The sequence below is a fragment of the Apodemus sylvaticus genome, chromosome 7, assembly GCF_947179515.1.
Source record: "Apodemus sylvaticus chromosome 7, mApoSyl1.1, whole genome shotgun sequence".
Lineage (NCBI taxonomy): Eukaryota > Metazoa > Chordata > Mammalia > Rodentia > Muridae > Apodemus > Apodemus sylvaticus.
In genome coordinates, this window is record NC_067478.1 from 33,619,899 (window position 1) to 33,639,296 (window position 19,398).

The following is a 19,398-nucleotide window of genomic DNA, read 5'->3' on the forward strand; positions in this document are numbered from 1 at the left end:
TAAAAGAAATGAGACATGAAGGTTACATACTATTCTATTTTATAAAGATCAAAAAATGCCAAGAGTTGATTAAGTATTAGAGGTCAAGGTAGAGAGGAGTTCTAAAAATGAAAAAAAAAAAGGCTCAATGTGAGATTCTTGGGATTTGTTATGTTCCATGATCTGAGCATACAGGATACACTTCAAAATGTCATTGAAATTAAATTACTAAGAGGAATATCAGAACACCTGTTCAGTGATAGCAGATACATATTTTAAAGATTTGCTTTCTCTCTCTGTGAGAGCAAATATCCACAGAGGCCAGTAAAGGGCATCAGACAGCCTGAGCTAGGAGTACTGGAGGTTGTGAGCAGCCAGACACTGGGATCTAAACTACGTTCCTTTGAAAGACTAGGAAACTCTAGGGGCAGGGGCAGTGTTGATAGTGTCAGTGTACTCTACTGCTTCTGGGGTGTGGGGCTCAGGAGTTCTTGGTGGAGCTGGTTTTCACCACCACAGGCTTCTGACTTCCCAGGGTGGAACTGGCCCTGCTAGTGGCTGCCAATTGCAAATCAAGGTGGGACTTGTTCTTGCAGGTCAGGTGCCTGATGTTGCTGAGTGCTGCCCAGACAGTCCTGTTAATGGTGGTCCTCACATAAGCTGGTTTTCACTAACTGGATCTACATTACATGGCCACTTACTACGACCCCTTTATGAGCTCCACGCACACGGTATTTCAGTGAATCGGCCCCTTATAGCGGAAGGAGTTTCAGGCCTTTAGGAAACCCGGCTCGGTGCTGTATGTCCACTTATTCCTCTTGACTAGAAAACTGGGGCTTGGCCATCCATTGCAAATGCGCGGACATAGTGGCAACTCCTCTCCCTGTGGTGGCTTGAATAATCTAGGAAATACTATTAACCACTGAGCAAACCACTTCCGTCCCCTGAATATATTTTTAGCAGTAAAAATAAGATAAGAATTGATATAATTTGGATGCATGATATATGTTATCATTTTAACTCAGATAAAGATCTAGGGTTAAAGGATACAGTCTCTTTTCATATATTGAATTTGTTATTGGAAAGGTTCATACTCAGATGTAATTCATTCTTAGGACTCCTGTTACCTCCCTGCTTAGCTCCTTCCCATACCTGACAACACTCTGTCCTACTAATTTTTCTCCTCGTGTGTGTCTTTTATGTTTCCTGGCCAGTGACCTTAAGCAGGGCTGTTATGTGTGACTGTGGTTTGGGACCTATTCACTGGAGCCTGGTAGGTTTATCACACGGGACACACAACTGAAGCCAGTGGTGTCCTCAATCCCAGAATCCATCAGTAACAGTGGCTAATCAGTGCAAAGTAGGGCCTCTTCAGCCCCTCTATCCATGAGTGATGCTTGGTAGAACCTGTCTTGCACAGGCTCAGTGCAAACAGCTTCAGCTGTGGTGAGTTATACTTTTAGAAGCCATGTCCTATCTAGAAGAGAGCATTTGAAGCCCTTCTCCCTGTCTTCCAGTTCTTACATTCTTTCTGACTCCTGTTCTGCAAGGTAGGGATAAATTATAAAATAATTGATTTTATAAAACTAGGATTTGATCAACAACAAGAGATATGGCAGTCTTGTGTTGGTTATGAAATGAAATTAGATGAAAGAAAAGTATAGGATATGAAGGGAAGGAAACATACTAAAGGAAAATGAAGTCTTCAAGAGATAGGAAGAGCTTTGTGAATCAAAGGATTGCAGGCATAATGAAAACTAAAACGACCACTGAAGAACTTACAGGGAAATTGTCGTTAACAGGATTAAATTTCTAACAGATTTTTGACTTCAAAACTATGTTATGGTCAGTTCTCAGATCCAATCAAACACTAAGACCTCCAAGTATTTGTTATTGTATTTTTTATTTGATTTTTTAAAAATACGTTCAATCCTTTTTTTATGACTAGTGTCTCTACCTTGTCCAAGCTGTTCCATTGAATCACTATTGTCTCTAACTGATTCGGGGTGATTACAGTTGAATTATTGCATAATTTTTACATTTCATCTCATTCTCCATCAACTTCCCCATAATGTAACTAAATTCCTCTTTCTGACACTTGACTAATTAATTTGCCCAAGGCCTGTGATCCTACAAAGCAGAAACAATGAAGAAGTGTCTCCACTATTTTCATAGCCCAAGATGGCTTCTTCCTGTGGTGAACCATCACTTCCCATACAATTTAGATCAAACACACTGTGGCCTCCCTTGCTTACATTTGACAATTGCCACACAGACTCCACACAGACTACAAGTTCTTATTCTGTGACTCACAAGTGACAGTCTAAACTTTGGGTACCCACTGGGCAATCTAAACAAAAATGTTTACTAAATTCATTTACTCAAAATTTTGTTTGTGATTTTTATCCTATAATCAGTACAGTCAGTACACAAAGCCTCTCCCAGGATGTGTCTGACCTCAAGGTAAAACATTCTCTGGTCAAATATTTATGTCGGGCCTTTCTGACCATTCATCTGATTTCTCTACCATCAATGATAGTCTTGTTTACGTCTATCTATGGGGGTGGGGCCGGGGACTCTTCTCTGATGATCCTTGATACAATGATACTTGCATACAGTGGTGAGATTGGAACATCCTTCTTATTATAATAATCACCTTGAACCCTATTATATGGATTTCTGAATTGCAACTATCTTAAATAAAGTGTTTTTTCTTAGTCTGTGTTCATTCTTCTTAGATGAATCAAACTTAGTCATGCCGCCACATCAGCCCTTATTAGATTGCATTTGTTTTAATGTAAAGGTCATTTTTTCCTTGCAAACCTTCCTTAAGCAAGTTATCTTATGGTCTATACTTCAGTCCTATTCCTTTTCACTCCTAAAACATCTTCATTCAAATATATAAAATATTTTGATGGCATTCAATTTCCATTCCTTCCATCTCTCTTGCTATTTTTTCCTAAATGGAAACTTTGAAAGCAAAAAAAGGGCTAGGAGTGACATCCTTCAAAATCTGAAAGAACTGATGTCAACCTAAAATTTCTGACAAAATTATTCATCATAATTGAAGAAGAAAAAAAACTTTCCATGTTACCAGCAGAATGGATTTATGAAAGCCAAAGTGGGCCTACAAAGAATAGTGGATTTAGAACTTGAGAGGGAAGAGATGGAAAAGTATACCCAAACACCTAAAGGATAGTGATGGGGATAAATGGTGATACAAAATGTATTACACAAAGTAGAAATAATCAAGCATCACAGATATCACAATCAAAATATAACAAAACTTACAGATTTAAGCAAGAATGGGGATAGGGAGTACAAGAAAAGAGGGGTGAAGATTGGCTTGGTCAAAACTATGTTTCTCCCTTTGGGGAAAGCATTTAAACATCCGAGTTTATGGGGGCCATACCTATTTATACCACATTTGTGCTGTTAAATTGTCTTTTAAATATTCCTATCTATACTCAGAATGTTCTCAACCATGGTCAGAGAAGAATCACACAACCCCTTCAACTCCCAGCAGACAGCACTCACTACCAAGATTCATAACTGGTTAAATGTTGTGATAAGAGGGTTCACCCCTAAATGGGACATCTATATTAACTACATAACTACTAGCTCAGAAAACAGCACAGAAAAGGAGGTCAGAAGAATACAAGAACTAGCCGGCCAATGATGGCACATGTCTTTAATCCCAGCACTCTGGAGGCACAGACAGATAGTTCTCTGAATTCAAAGCCAGGCTGGTCTACAGAGCAGGTTCCAGGACAGCCACAAATACACAGAGAAAAAAACTAAAAATAACAAAACCAAAAAAGAAGGTAAGAACTAAGAACTAAAGGATGGGAAGGAGGGCGCGGTGAAATGCTATCTTGTGCACATGACTTTGCTATGGCACTCATGGCCTCACAGTATCTATGGTTACAAGCATAAGACCTACACAAGATCAAGGCAGTCAACATTCTACACAAATGAGAGAGCTGGATTGTAAGTTCAATCCCATACTGAGGAGATATTGTCAGTTAACAGCTTCTGGGAGAAATTTGTTCTTCTTTAAAGATGCGGGCTCTGCAGGTTTTCTATGTTCCAATGGACGTTCCCACACCCAAGAATATATGGAAGGCACTGAATAGATTTAGTGAGTTATCTGGGAAAAATACAAGATGCCACGGTGGGGGTTTTGGGGGTATTCAATGTATTTCCTTGCAATATTATACAAAATTCTCAAAGAATAAAATATATAGTAAGAAAAAGAAATGTGAATATCTAACAGACACATTAAAGTTTTAAGCATTATTAGCTATCAGCAAAATGCAAATCGAAACTACTTTGAGAGTCTACCTTATCCCATTCCAAATAGTTATCTTCAAGAAATCAAGTAATATCAAATGCTGGTGAGAATATGGGGAAGGAGGAATCTTATCCACTGATGTGTGCACACTGGTGTAGGTTCTGTAGACATTGGAGTGGTGATTCCTTCAGTGTATTCCCCAACTGTGAAGAAGCTCTCACAGTCTCATTCAGTCTCATTATTCAATTCCTGGAGTTATGGCCTATGGTGTTGGAATAGTTTTTACAAACTCTGTGCCTATGGTTGTGTCTTGAATTACTTTCCTTTTTTTTAAAACCTCTAAAACTCTCAGAGTTTTGGGGTTCTACTTTGAGATATTTGATTCAGTTTGGATTGGAATTTTTACAGGAAGAGACATATTGGCTTCATTTTCCTCTGCCTTCACTTGAGCCCAACACTATTTAAAAGGTTATTATTTCTCCAATGTATATATAATAGTTTGTATATGCTTGGCCCAGAAAGTGGCACTATTAGGAGTTGGGGCCATGTTAGAGCAGATGTGTCACTGAAGGAGGGGCCTTTGAGACCCTCGTTCTAGCTGCCTGGAAGATAGTCCTCTACTGTTTGCCTTCAGAACAAAATATAGAACTCCCAGCTCCTCCAGCACCATGACTGTCTGGACATTACCATACTTCCCACCACGGCAATAATGGACTGAACCTCAAAACCTTAAGCTAGCCCCTATTAAATGCCCTTTATAAAAGTTGCCTTGGTCATGGTGTATCTTCACAGCAATGAAAATCCTAAGACAGTGTATAGTCTACATCCTTGTAACAAAAATTCAGGTGACTACAGTTATGTTCATTTATTTCTGAGCCTTGATACTTTTGAAAGCCTCTTCTCCTTATCTTTTCCTTGACATTTGTGTATCTATCTTGCTTTCTCATCCCTTCCTTGTCTGTTAAGAAGCTCTGTCTCTCATATGTATTTTTAAAAGCATGCTATATTCTCTCATACAGTTGAAATGATGGTTGCTGATCTTACAAGAAACATGTTAAGAACATGTAGAGTCCAGGCTCTCTCAATGCCAAGTTTTAAATAATTTAATTTGCTTTGACTAAAATCTTCTGTGGATAGCTTTGGTTTTAAATGATTCTTAAATAGATTATTCAATTTTCCTATTGTTTCCTTATATAAGAAAGTTTCTATCTCAAGCCCCATTAAGTCATGAAATCAAGGCAATGGAGGAACATTTTTTCATAATTCCTGCAAAGTCTATCTCAAGATTAATCTTGCACACTGGCCTTGCTATTTTCCATTGATTCCTACAAAATGGCTGAAATATGCTGTGAGCTACTTGGACTGTGGTTGTGTTCTGTGTAAACCAATTACAGTATTGCGCAGAATACAATTTCCTGTGTGGATGAAGATCATGCTGCATGCCCATCTCTGTAAATAGAGGTGGAGACATGCCCAGAACTAAGGCTGGGAGAGAGCTACATCCCCGCCATCCAAATTCTACTCAACCGCTGCACCAGCCAAACATAATAGAAGCAGTGGACAAATGACTCCTTCAGGGCATCATGGTGATGACATAGGACAAGGACATTCCTTTCCCATCTGTGCCACATTGCACTGGTGTTCTCTCCACAATGGTGAGGTCGCGGCTTGTACTCCACTTCCCTTTCTTCCATTTTCATATTCAAAAACACATTCAACAATTCATTTCGTTTTTTTCACAATAAATAGCAAAACTTTCGTATTTTTGAATAAACACAGTAAGAAATATTTGTTACAGTGGTTCCACAGAAAGCAATCAGTGCCCAGATCCATTAGTGCGCTATTAAGCATTTGTCACACAAGGCAAGAGTGCTAGTCACAATCTGTTATCTTAGAGAAGAAAATACAAAAACCAAGAGATCATCAAATATCCTGATACATGGGGGGAAATCTACAGATACACAACTGAGAAGTCAGAAGAAATAACAACACCCTTCAAACAATAGTGTGAATGGTATCGCTTTTCAAAATCACTAGGAGTTTTCTTCAAGGCATTTCTAACTCGGATATTATGGAACCTTTCTACCTCCTCTTTCCTTGTCTTCGTTGTGAACAGGGAAGGGTGGAAAGAGTGAGAGCCAAAGGTGCTGGCTGACTGCGTGGAAACAGCGCCTTCTGAACACAGAAGGACGGCTATGAGTGTGAGCTCATTGTGATGAGTTACAGGAGACCAGGGCAAGCCCAAGTCCTATGGAGTCCCAGTATGCAGAAGGAAATTAAACCTGAACTCCCCCTCCTAGCTGTGGATCTATAGACAATTGTTAGCATCTGGAAGAGAGGCGGTCAATTTTCTCTATGAACGGCGCTTGATACGTCAAGCATTCTCCAGTGGATATTGGGCTAGATTTTTTTCGTTAACAAAAAGGACTAAGTTGGGTGTGTGAGAAATGAGGGTGGATCTGGAAAGCGTTTCCAAGGGTGAATATGCTCAAAAGGCATTGTACAAAAGAACTGATATGTTTTTTTAATTTCCTAAAAATATATCTTAATGGTAATGAACAAGAGATTAACACTTCTAACTAGGTAGCCCACATCGCCTCATGAAACTTGGAAACTATTCAAACCCGGCTGGCCTCTAACTGAAAGCTCATTTTAAAAACTTACTCCGAAGAACAGCACAGCCTCCACTAGGTGAGAATAAGGAAAATAATTTAAATGTGGCTGAATGCAGAAACAAATTCCAAGTCTGGTTCTCGTTGTTGAAACCTATTCTTTTGGAAAAATCATTTTCTTTTTGCCATTGGACAACAAAGTGCATTGTCAAGAAATTTTATAGCAATAATTATAAAAGATGTCCCTCTGAACCTATTGAGGTCTCACTGATTTTATAACACCCAGCAGACCTCCCTGCAGGAGAACACTATATTTATGTGAGCAATATATGCGAGAATTGAGATCATAAAATTAAATGACCACATAGAACTGTCATTTATATGATGAGCACCTACATATGTGAAGGCTGGTTTATTTTGCAATGTCGGGTTGCGCTAAACGGTCCACTTACGGCGAATGTTTTAATCACACATTTCTTCACTCTTTCTGCAATATTACCCTTGAAGGACTGGTAAGCAGTTTGCTACGAAATGCTAAATGGTTACTAGGACTGCAGTTCTGGCAGAAGAGCTCACTAAAATAGAAGTACAGTACATATTGTATGCAATTGTTTTATGAGAGACATTATGGTTACTAGAATAACATTTCACCATTACCAACTGCTGAGAGAAAAGTCATTAAGATATTTGGCAGGCCAGTGCAATTTTTCAACAGAGTTATAGTACAAGGCTATAGAACTGCCTCTACAGAGAGAGGCTGGCTGGCTTACAAGAGAAAAGGAACCAAGACTCAAAGACGTCTATGGGGTCTTATTTGTAATAGTTCATTTTCAGAGTTCAGTAAGCAAGTTGCAGGAATAGAGGTGTCTAAAGACTCAGAACACAAAATAAAAATGCTTGTGCAAAGTACATGTATATTTTTCATCCAAGTACTTCTTTTATATATTTATGCACATGTGCATGGTCATTAATATAAAAGATAAACCTCCTGTAATAAGTTTCAAAACACTGTCAATGATTTAAAAGACCTCTTTCCATTGATCTGCCTTTTGCCCAGTATTAACTAGTAGATTAATTAATATACTTTTGCGTATATTCATGTATAAATGCATACATGTTTTCCCATGTGTAAGATATAGGGCGGGGTGGTACACGCCTGTGTGGGGCATGAAGTTGATATAGGTGTCTTCCTCTGCAATCACTCTCTACTGTTTCGAGGCACTGTCTTTTTGGAACCGAGGGATCAGCCTCCCGGCTACAGTAGCTGGCCTATTTTCTACATGCTTCCCCTTATCTGTGACTCCAAAGTAATGGGATTACAGGCAGCCACCACGTCTGCCCATTTGTCATGGGTTCTGCAACTCTCAATTTTTAGCCCTAAACTTGCACAGTGAATGCTTTACCCACTGAGGCTTCACTCCAGCCCCAATTTCTTCTCTTTTATTTATTTATTTATTATTATTTATTTATTTATTTATTTTCTTTCAAGACTGGGTTTCTCTGTATAGCCCTGGATGTCCTGGAACTCACTCTGTAGACCAGGCTGGCCTTGAACTCAGTAATCGACCAGCTTCTGTCTCCCAAGTTCTGGGTTTAAAGACATGTGCCACCACTGCTCAGCCTCTTTCTTTTTAATTAAAAGATGCTCATGGATGGAGCATAAGAAAGGATAAGAATACATTGGGAAACATTTTTTTCCAAATAAAATAAGAAGACAGCTATGAAAAAAATCACATCCTAATATATTTATTAGTGATTTTTAAAAAAAAAAAAAAAAGGATAGGACCTCTAGTACTGTTGGTAGTGAGCTTGCCATATATAACCCATATAAAAATAAAGCCAAGCATGGTGCCACATGAGAGACTATGTTTCCAAACACAAGGTAGCTGTCTCCTAAGGAACTGCACCAGAAGTTGCCCTCTTTCTTCCCTCCACATGCATATGCAACAATTCCTCCATATCCTCCTCTCACTGCTCACGCCCTTCATGTTTCTTTGTGCTCTGCCTGTCTCTCTCTCTGTCTCTCTCTGTGTGTGTCTCTCTCTGTCTCTGTCTCTGTCTCTCTCTGTCTCTCTGTCTCTCTCTCTCTGGGTCTCTGTCTCTCCATGTGTCTCTGTGTCTCTGTGTCTCTGTTTCTCCTCTCTCTCTCTCTCTCTCTCACTCTCTCTCTCTCTGTCTCTCTCTCTCTGGGTCTCTATCTGTCTCTTTCTCTGTCTCTCAGTGTGTCTCTGAGTCTCTGTGTCTCTGTCTCTGTTTCTCCTCTCTCTCTCTCTCTCTCTCTCTCTCTCTCTCTCTCTCTCTCTCTCTCTCCCCCCTCCCTCTCCCTCTCCCTCTCCCTCTCCCTCTCCCCCTCCCTCCCTCCCTATCTAGCCACAGGTTCTTGGCCTTATTGGCAGTGTCCAGTATAGGTTCCATCTAATGGAGGAGGCCTTAAACCCAATCAAAGAATGGTTCCTTACATAACATTCACACCACTATTGCACCCGTATTAAATCAGCTCTCCAAGTCCACAGCTGCATGAGATTAAGGATTACTTCTCTGCTCAGGCACCTTGCATAGCCCCTTCATCGCTGTGAAAACTAGCTGAGGAAGATTCTTTGGTACCATCTTTATTTTTCCATGTTCTATTGCTAAATAATCTGGTGTCTTCATAAACAGGATCTTACCATCTTATTTTAAAGGGAAGCCTGGGCCCCCGGGATCTCTCAGACACTGAGCCACCAACCAGGCAGCATACACCAGTTGATATGAGGCCCCCAACAGCAGAGGACTGCTGGGTCTGGACTCAGTCAGAGAAGATGCACCTAAACCTCCAGAGACTTGGGGCCCCAGGGAGTGGGGAGGTCTCGTGGGGTAGGGGTGTGGTAGAGACATCCTCTTGGAGACAGGGTTGAGGAGGAGGTGTGGGATGTGAAACAGGGTGGACCGGGAAGGGGATAAAGTCTGGACTGTAAAAAAAAAAATTGATTAAAGAATAAAAATTTAAAAATTAATAATAATAAAGGCAGGTATCTGTAGATTAATAGAATTATACCCTGCTCCCCATTCTGTTCTGTTGATCTTTTTTAAAATTTTTTATTAGATAGTTTTCTTTATTTACATTTCAAATGCTATCCCTTTTCTCATTTCCCCTCCAAAAACCCCCATCCCCTCCACCCCCCTGCCTCTATGAGGGTGCTCTCCCACCCACCCACTCCCACTTCCCTGGCCTGTCATTCCCCTACACTGAGGCATCAAGCCTTCACAGGACCAAAGGCCTTTCCTCCCATCGATGTCCGACAAGGCGATCCTCTGCGGTATATGCGGCTGGAGCCATGGGTGACTCCATGTGTTCTCTTTGGTTGGTAGTTTAGTCCCTGGGACCTCTAGGGGCTCTGGTTAGTTGATATTGTTAGTCCTTCTATGGGGTTGAAAAACGATTCAGCAACTTGGGTCCTTTCTCTAGCTCCTCCATTGGGAACTCTATGCTCAGTACAATGGTTGGCTGAGAGCATCCTCCTCTGTATTTGTCAGACTCTGGCAGAGCCTCTCAGAAGACAGCTATATCAGGCTCCTGTCAGCATGCACTTTTTGGCATCCACAATAGTGTCTGGGTTTGGTGACTGTGTATGGAATGAATTCCCTGGTAGGGCAGTCTCCGGATGGTCTTTCCTTCCGTCTCTGTTCCACATGTTGACTCTGTTTCTCCTCCCATGGGTATTTAGTTCCTCCTTCTAAGAAGGACTGAAGTATCCACACTGAGCTTCATGTGGTCTGTGAATTGTACCTTAGATATTCCAAGCTTTTGGGCTAGTATCCACTTAGTGAATACCATTTGTGCTCTTTTGTGATTAGGTTACCTCACTCAGGATGATATTTTCTAGTTCCATCCATAAAATTGATGAAGTCACTATTTTTAATAGCTAAGTAGTACTCCGTTGTGTAAACGTACTATTTTTAATGCCAGTACCATATGTTTTGATCACTATAGCTCTGTAGCATAACTTAGAATCAGGAAAAGCAGGTGCAGGAGTCCTTTTATTACTCAATAATAATTATTGAATAAGAATTTATTTTACCAATTCTGAGTGCATCTTAGTGAGTCTACATGAAGTTTTAAGACTGTCTTTTAAATTTCTATAAAGAATTAGGTTTAAATTTTGATGTGAATTTGGTTGAATATGCATAAGCTTCTTATACAATGAGTATTTTAACTTAATTACACAGATCACAGAATCTATGAGCATAGGGGGTCTTTACATCTTTTGGTATCTTCTATTTTTTCCTTCAGAATCTTTGAAGTTTTTATTCTATGAGTCTTCCCATCCTTATTTGGGTTTATTTCAAAATATTTCTTTTTGAAGCTACTATGACTGGTATTGCTTCCCTTTTTACTCAGGATGTTTGCCATTTCTATATATGAAGTTATTAATTCTGTATGTTAATTTGTAGCCTGCCACTTTGCTGAATGTACTTATCAGTTGTAGAAATTTCCTGGTGAGATCTTTAGGGACTTTTATATAAAAAATGATATCATCTACAAATAGGGATATGTTGAGTTCTTTTTCTCATTGTATCTTCCTGATTTTCACTAGGCTTCTTGCTTTAGCTAAGACTCCAAGCACTATACTGAAAATAAGTGTAGAGAGTGAGCATACTTGGATAATTCCTGATTTTTGTGGAAATGCTTTGAGTTTCTTTCTAATTGGAATGATGCTGGCAATGGTCTTGTAAGTTACAAAATATTCAAAATAATGATTGTATTTCCCATATGTTGATATGTTTTTCAGATTTGATAATAAAAAGGAACCATGAGATATAAAAGTTTTTTAAATGTTTATTTTAAAAGGCACAGTATTTGCTAACATATTAAGGATTCTTTTTCTAATGGAATTGAAGACATCTTTGAAATGCTGGACAGAAACCCTCTGAGAAAAAAATCAAGAAAATACTTATTTCACTTTAAAGAGAGCTGGGAAATCCTGCCTGGTAATCAAAATAACTTTTTTTTCAAAGTTTTCAAGGCATGTGACCCTAGGGATAAGATAATTAAACTCAATAAAGAACAAAATTAAATCATAAAAGTTGAATAAGTCAAACCATAAAATATTCAATTATTATTGCCTGTGGGGTTTGTTTTGTAAATATTTCATTCGTAATCTATATGCAGCCTCCTTGCCTTCCAGTCTTTTTAGGGCCATCAGGGGAATAAGCCCAAGCTTCACCATTCAGTCACTCATCTGCCTTTTAGTCTTCTTATAATTTATTAAGTGATGCTTTTAGAAACATAAGTACTCGCATGCCTGCCTCCTCGTCGCTTTGTGTGTCGCTCCTTCACTCGCAGAGCTGCTGCCATTGGCTGTGTAAAAGGCATCCATCAGGATGCTGGCATATCTTGTGCAGTCTTAGCCATAATTGTTCCTCATGTACGAGCACTTCCACTCTTGCCTCCAAGGTATTACCTGAAATGATCACTGTCTCCCACGGCTGAGAGGAGTTTGCTTCATTCAATTTATGGAAATCCTCAAAAAGTGATCCTTCATTATCTTCCAGATTCTAAGATAATGATAATGTAGACATTCAAGTTCATCATTATACCTTTTTACTGTGTGCTTGCTTATGAAATGTGAACTCAAAGTGAATACAAAATAGGACTTGAAATGTCCTACATGTAATACAAAGTTAAAGACTACATCTGGATTTAATCATGTGACCATATATCCGTATGACATCATTTACTGTTTCTAATAAATATCTTGGTATTCACATCATCATGATTTTTCTATTGCTACAAATTACATGTGGAGTTTTTTCTAGTAAAGCCAGCTAATTAGAAAGTGTTATCATCAGAAACAATTTTTACAACAAACATGAGAGTATATGGATGCTATCAAAGTTTACTTAAAATAAACATAATTTTCCTTAATAATCAAGTCATATTTTTAGGGTAGTGAGAACCTGTTATGTATGTTACAACTTGTTTTCAGGTTTACATTTTGGCTTATGATTATGAAATGTTTACTATTTAAATAGATGATTAGTGGTACTGTAAATTCACATTTTATCCTGTAGCATCTTTTTTATAAATTAATTTTTTTCATGACTACAAATAGCATTTTGAGTAGTTTTCTGTATATATGGAATTCTCAATTTGAATATCTCCCACACAAACTAGAAGCAGAACCCACATTTTCTTGTTCTTCTATATCTATTACTCAGAAGTATGACCTAGATTTCTTTAATCAGGTAAACAGATACAAGACTCTTTTATATATCAATACCATGTCTGTGCTACAGAGAGCTTAGGTTTCATTGGTATTATAAATACCAAAATGTTCAGCCAAGTTGAAATCCTAAGAAAAAATGCATATATGGTCTGGCAATTTTAATCTCATAAATATGGTATTTTTCTTGCTTTTCTGTGTGTCAAATTGGCTGTTTCTTCGGGTTCCCATTGTTGGCATTAGCACTGGTCCTTGGGAATGATTTCTCAGTATGTTGTCTTTCCAACCCATTTAAAGTTTCTCTGAGAGCTGGAAAGATGGCTTAGCGGTTAAGAGCACTGACTGCTCTTCCAAAGGTCCTGAGTTCAAATGCCAGCAACCACATGGTGGCTCACAACCATCTATAATAAGATCTAATACCCTCTTCTGGAGTGTCTTAAAGACAGCTACAGTGTACTTACATAATAATAAATAAAGAAATCTTTATATCATCCTAAGTGAGGTAACCCAATCACAAAAGAACACACATAGAATGCAGTCACTGATAAGTGGATATTAACCCAGAAGCTCTGAATACCCAAGACACAATTCACATATCAAATCAAGAAGAAAGGAGAGGGCCCTGGTCCTGGAAAGGCTTGATGTAGCAATGTAGGGGATTACCAGGGCAGAGAAGTGGGAGGGGGTTGATTGGGCAATAGGCAAGAGAAGAGGGCTTATGGGACTTACGGGGAGAGGGGAACTGGGAAAGGGGAAATCATTTGGAATGTAAACAAAGAATATAGAAAATAAAATAAATAAATAAATATACAGAAATCAGAATAAATAAATAAAGTTTCTCTGAAATATTTAGTAGCCTTTAATAATTTTTTTCTTTTTTATATAAATTAACCAGACTAGAGTCTGGTGTTTGAAACTAAATGCCTTAGCTGATAAGCATGTTTTTTTATATATAAAAACTTAAATATTGGATCATTTCTTTATATCCTATGATAGGAAGACTGGAGAAAATGTAATATTCAAGAGAAAAAATAACTCAACATTTTAGCAATAAAAAACTGAGAAGCATTTTAAAACACTTGCATAATCACACATGACCAAATAGGATTTTAAAAACTTGTGTGAGGGGCTAGAGATGGCCCCACATTTAATAGCATTAGATGCTCTTCCAGAGATCCAGAGTTCAAGTCCCAGCACCTGCACAGTGGTTTATAACTGTCTGTAAATGCAATTCCACGGGATCTGATGCCTTCTTCTGGCCTCTGTAGGTACCAGAAAAACAAGTGGTACACAGACATGTTTGCTGGCCAAACACTCATACATAAGTGTTTTTAAATATTAGTGATTTAAAACTACAGTCATGGCAATGATATTCAAGGAGTGGATGGTGAGTTTGGGACAGAATACGGAACATAAGGGGAATAGGAGGGGGAAGAGGGAGATGTAAGTGACGTAAGTATTATACTCATGTGAAATTCTCAAAAGTTGTCAATTTAAAAAATATTATTAATAACGGTTTCAGGAATCTTTCACTCAAAGACCAAGTGAAGCCTAGATATGGCTAAATTTTTAACCAGCCCTGGTGACCTGAACTTGATCCCTGAAACTTACGGATAGAAAATATGACAAACTCCAGCAAGATGTCTTCTCGTTGCCACACAGACACAATTGCATATTCACTTACTTCCTAAAATAAATGAATACATATTTTTTAAAAGAAATTAATGACTAACAGAAAATGTATGGTAACAAAACAAGGTGAAAAGCTATAGTGTTATGAAGAGATAGTGGAGATATTAGAATGGGAAGACTAAACTGGACAGGGCTGGGAAGGCAGAGTGAAGGAAAGTCTATGAGATGGGACAACTAACACTGAAGGCTTCTGGGAAGCATAACAGATGCTTCACAAATATGCACATATATAAAAGGAAGTCAAGTAGAGGCAGCTTAGAATGAGGGAGACAATGCCCCAACTAGATATTTTATGTTGGCAAATAAAAACCTCCAGTATCAGGAATGGGTTGCATCTTGTTATTAGCCAAAGGGATCCCATGGATCTAAGAATCGCAGGTTTTCCAAGGCTCTTCTTGGTGCTCTCTACACAGGATCCCACTCTTAACCAAGAAGATATTTGCAGTATGTGTCTGATGACAAGAGTAAATCTGTTTTCTCCACTGGAGAACCACTGAGTGTATCAACCACACTCTGGGGTAGGCCCCATGCCTAGGAGTATCTGGCTAACACAAAACAAACTCCAAGCTCTTGGTTTCGCTTGCTTTTGTTTTTGCTTGTTTTTGTTTTATTGATTTTGTTCCAACTTGTTTTGCTTGGGAATTTTTTTGTCTTATTGATTTTTGTTTGAATTTCATTTTCATTCTTTTTTATTTTATGTATGTGTTTGTGTCTTGACAACAAGTTTGTCTGTGCATAGGGGCATTGGACATAGGACTGGAGTTGTAGGTGGCTATTCCCTATAGGTGCTGGGAATCAAACCCAGGTCCTCTGGAAGAGCAGCACCCTGTGCTTGTAATAACTGAGCCATCTCTCAAGCCCCCATCATTGTTTTTTTTTTGAGGGTGTCATAAAATTGGGTGGGTAGAGAGGTAGTACAGATCTCAGAGGGGTGGGAGAATGGGAAATATGATCAAAATATACTGTATGAACATGTAAACTTTAAAAAAGGGGCAGAAACATCTTGAAAGAATTAAAAAAATAAAGATTATCTCAAGGATTCTCCTATCATTTTACAGCCAGCACTCATGTCTAATTTAAAATAAGTAAAATGGCAAAAATGGTCTACAGACACTGAATTATCAAATGGTATTTAATATGGCAGAGTACTACAACTGAAATACTAATTACATTATATTTCATTCATTTTCTAGTTTACCCTTTGTGCTGCACCATTTATCCAGTCAGAATAACTATCAAGACAGGTCACTTAACAGCACAGATTACTAATAATATTGTGCTTGTCAGGACAGCTCTTGATATGAAACCTTGCAATTATCTCAGAGAATTTTAGTATTTGGCTACATATAAAGCTTCAGGCCAGCCTGGGTTGCATGAGATCCTGGTACTTCAGATGCATCACCCAAAGGCCTCTGAGCAGGAACTGACCTGAATAACTTCTATTTAAGGACTAGTTTTCATGGTACCAAAGGATGTCATGCAAGCTTACAAAGAAAGGAAGCAATCACAGTGCTTTCCAGCTACAAAGACTCTGAACCGTAAGAACAACCAGCATGGCGTCATCACAACAAAGTAAGGGTGCAGTAGTGGCATGCACACCTTGGCTGTAACCAACCTCTCTACAATTGGGCATAGGAGATGCTCAACAAGACCTTGCTTTTACTGTATTTTTAGACTTTAAATAAGGTGAGAAAAAGAATCCATTTTTTTACCCTAGATGACGTCACCATCATAAAATCATTTGGATGGCTCACTCTAGAATTTACCTGAAGCCAGTGCTTACAAAGCCAAACCATGAAGACATTGGTGAGTACAACTGTAGACTTCCAGATCTTCTCTGGCATCCTGGAATGGGACAGGGTGGCTGAAGCCCAAGCTGGCGTTTGTTTGTTTGTTTGTTTGTTTTTTATTTGTCTGTTTGTTTCTCTTTTTGAAAGGAGAGCAAGGAAGGGTCTTCCTAGATTCTCTCATTGGAACGCTAATGTCTGTAAGCAGGAGAAAGGACAAAGGAATTCTTTCAGACAGATCATACCGATATATCCTCCTAGGAGCCAGTCCTTGGGACTCAAACTGATACTCTATGGAGTTAATCACTGACCGCTGGCTCCAGAGAGACTTCACGAATTCTACCGTGGATGAGATTATGTATGTGCTTTTATCCCTGTAATCATGATCTCTTCTGGTTAGTAAGAAAGGTCTTACTAAACCTCCTTCTTAGTTTTCACATCATACTTATTTAAAATGAAATAGACCATTAGCAAGGTGTAGCAGTTATTTTTTTCTGGAAGTACCTCTTGCTTTCAGAAACTGAAATTTTGTGTAACCTTGAAATAAAGTTATTAATATGGTTTGAGACAATTTTAAACTGTGTATTTACTCTTTTTTCCTGTGTACTTGGCTGTTAAATTTTACTTGCTTTTAAGAAAACAGTGTAACCAACCTTACCCTGCCTCATTCTCCTCATGTAGTCTACTTTCACAAGCTAAATTGAATGTATAGCTTTAATCTTACACTCTCTCTCCTTTGTGAAGTATATATGCGGTAGCTAAATAAATCACTGGCTAAAAACAACCTTAAAAATAATGAATAACTATAAATGCTGGCTGCAGGTGTGCAGGTACCATCACTTTGCAGCTGTGTGTGCTATTCTGGGTCAGTAGGGGTCAGTAAAGTCACTTCTTACCTTGGAAAATGGATTAAAATAATTCAATGGTTTCTTATTCTCTTTCTCTCTCTCTCTCTCTCTCTCTCTCTCTCTCTCTCTCTCTCTCTCTCTCGCTCTCGCTCTCGCTCTCGCTCTCGCTCTCTCTTCTTTCTTTCTTTCTTTCTTTCTTTCTTTCTTTCTTTCTTTCTTTCTTTCTTTCTTTCTTTCTGGTTTTTTGTTTTTGGAGCTGCTCAGTAAACACATATTACCCTTGTCAAAGGGACACATGGGACAGGGAGTTGGTTACTTCACAGTAGGTTTGCTCTTGGCTTTAACAACCTGAAAGGAAGTTTAGCTTAATGCAGCGCTGCACAGCTGGTGCCCAGTATGAGGAATAACTCTTTCCTGAACTCACAGAGATTCAGTGGTAGGACAGTCCTAGAAAACAAAGAATTTAGCCGCCTTAGTAGTGACCACACAACATGTGGGTGGGAAGAGGGGCTTTTACTCCTCAGGATATTTATTTATTTATTTATTTATTTATTTATTTATCTATTTATTTCCTGCTCTTTTATAGGCCCAACCAATCTACTTCTACTTTTTACTTCTGTCATGGCAATCAATGTTCTTTAGAGAAAGATTCCTCATTTCATTCCAATGCTATGTTTTAGGTGTTATTCAAGAGATAAAGAAAACAGCTCTTGTTAGAGGGACAGATGGAAGACACAGCGATACCTTGTCACATCTGATTGCACTTAGTCTAAATCACCCCAAGAAGAAGTTTTTCTTTGATGTGACATCACCACAACAGGGTATTTAGAATGTGCAAACTTTCTGTTACTGGAACAGATACGGAAGATTATGTTGGTAGAACTCATACCTATACCAAAGTCTTTGAACAAAGACTGAATCTTGCCATATTGTCCTAAGGCCAGCCTCATCTGTTCAGTAATCTCACACTGTCTAGGGTTGATCCTGAGTTTAAGGTCTAGAAGGAGTGAAGCCTCCATTACATTTTGACAGAAGACCAAAGGCTAGTGAATTGAGAAGGCATATTATTAACATCATGACAGATCTCAATTCATAATAAATGACCAGGGGAGATTTATCAAATGAACAACAGACATGCTGCTCCCAGCAGCATTGGGAAGCAATCACATCCTTGTGGACATGCGGGAAGTCATTCTTAGCCTAGAGACAGACAAATGTTAAGTTCTGTTTACACTGCCTATTTAAGTTGTCATCCTTCCCTTGTCCCTTCTGAAAGAGCAGCTATAGGCTCAGGGAGATGCTAATTCAGAGGAATCTCACCCCTTGCTATGTCACTCTTGGAATGGCACCAGTTTCCTACCTCTCTAGACCAGCCAGGTCCTCTCTGGCCTTACGTCTGGCCAAGAAGACCATACTTTATTACTCATCACTCTCCCGGCTACTCTTTGAGATGTGCTGAGGCCCCCACATCCCTCTGTATGGGGTTGGTGCTTACTTTATTCTACATCATCTCCAAATTATAGGATCCTAAGCCACCATAAAAACCTCAAAAGAAGATAAGAAGGTCTATCTCTCAAGCATCAAGCTCTTTTTACACTCATCTGCCCTTTCACAGAATGGAGCTCATATACCTTTCCCTTAGGAGGTAGCTCATATATCTTCAGGAATTGAAGGATAAGAGATATGCAGGCCAAATGTGAACATATCAGGGACTTGAACAATGTGTTTCGGTAAGCATGAGCCACTGCATCCTAGGAACCGGTCCCAGGGACATCCAATCAGATTGTGTTCATTGTCCTCCAAGAAGCTGGGGCTGCCTCTGCACATAGAGCCATAAGATTTCAGAATGATCCAATGACCCTCCATCAATCTCTTCCACTTTTGAATTTGTTGTACATAGGGGATCAGAGATATCTAGGCCATGAACAAAGCTATTAGGACCAATATTGTAGGCTATAGGGCAGCACTGACCCTTCCTGTCAA

General features: G+C 38.9%; 1 pseudogene; it reads right to left on the reverse strand.

The window, feature by feature from the left end:
• Positions 1 to 460: 460 nt before the first annotated feature.
• On the reverse strand, positions 461 to 845 carry LOC127689909 (60S ribosomal protein L28-like; annotated as a pseudogene).
• Between the last annotated feature and the right edge of the window lie 18,553 nt (positions 846 to 19,398).